We start from the raw sequence: 1,094 nt of genomic DNA on the forward strand, positions 1-1,094 counted from the left end.
CAAAGGAAAACACTGATCAATGTGAAGAATTAAGTTCTGATAAATAAAATCCCTTTGAATGTGTTACTGTAGTATTTATACCAAATGAGATACTACAAATGACCAACGTGATATGGGTCTTTGTAGCCTCAACTCCGTCCCCACTTTTGATATACCAACTTTCTGTGCTTTAGCATACGTATGTCTTATTGGAGAATTTGACTCTTTAGTGAATCATAAGACAAAAGTGATTTCCAATATATTTGATTGGCCTAACATAGCAGACTATTCACACCAGTTCCAGTGATTCACCTTTACAGTGTTTCACGTCATGGATAAACAGGGATTACAACTAATGAGTTACTCATTCCTTGAAGCAGGTCAGTACAGTCCCCATGAACAATACTGTAATTCCTTTAGGTGGGTGATGCAGTGATTCACATCGACTGGATTCAGGTAATTGGCAGTTTCAAATAACTTTCTAGACCACGTTGGACTGTCGGCCCAGCAGGAGGAAGACAACGTGAATTTAAATACAACAGGATTGATTTGTAAAACATAAGCCCTGCCGAATAAACAGAATCAGCTCCAGGAGAACAATCCAACAGGGGAGAGCTTGCTAGGAACCATATCGAGTTCTGTGGGTCCACCCCCAGGAAATCTTGAATGTCAAACACTTCATTTCCTGCATTCTGATAATTGTGTCGAAGCCCCCCCACATCTTTTCCTTCCCCGTCACAAGTACAATGACGGACGCAAATCGACTCAACTCGGAGTAGAAGGTGAGTATGTTTATTAATAAATAAACAATCCAGGCAACGGTACAAACCCAACAGGCAGAAGACGTGGTGGAAAAAATAGGCAATAGATGAGGAAACACTGGAAACAAAGAGTAGGAAACGCCGGAGAGTGAGACACACGAGGAGGAAAGACAACCTGTCCCAGGGATGTCAACGTGTTGAGTGTTTCTACTAGGGGGACACACAGGTGAGACACATAAGGAGCAGGAGGGTAATCACACAGGCAGGAAGGTAGACAAAGGCAGAAAGACAAGTGAAGTGAATGAAGACAAACGGGGAATTTCAAAATAAAACAGGAAGTCCATGAAAACAAAC

The 1,094-nt window shown here is 41.9% G+C and overlaps 2 protein-coding genes across 2 annotated transcripts in view; both read right to left on the minus strand.

Moving 5' to 3' along the window:
* LOC116693436 (carbohydrate sulfotransferase 6-like) overlaps nt 1-1,094 on the minus strand; it is a 14,474-nt gene that overhangs the window by 7,602 nt on the left and 5,778 nt on the right. The window lies entirely within an intron of this gene.
* LOC116693453 (transmembrane protein 231-like) overlaps nt 1-1,094 on the minus strand; it is a 16,646-nt gene that overhangs the window by 42 nt on the left and 15,510 nt on the right. The window lies entirely within an intron of this gene.

Source organism: Etheostoma spectabile, chromosome 8 (genome assembly GCF_008692095.1).
Source record: "Etheostoma spectabile isolate EspeVRDwgs_2016 chromosome 8, UIUC_Espe_1.0, whole genome shotgun sequence".
In the NCBI taxonomy this organism is placed as follows: Eukaryota; Metazoa; Chordata; class Actinopteri; order Perciformes; family Percidae; genus Etheostoma; species Etheostoma spectabile.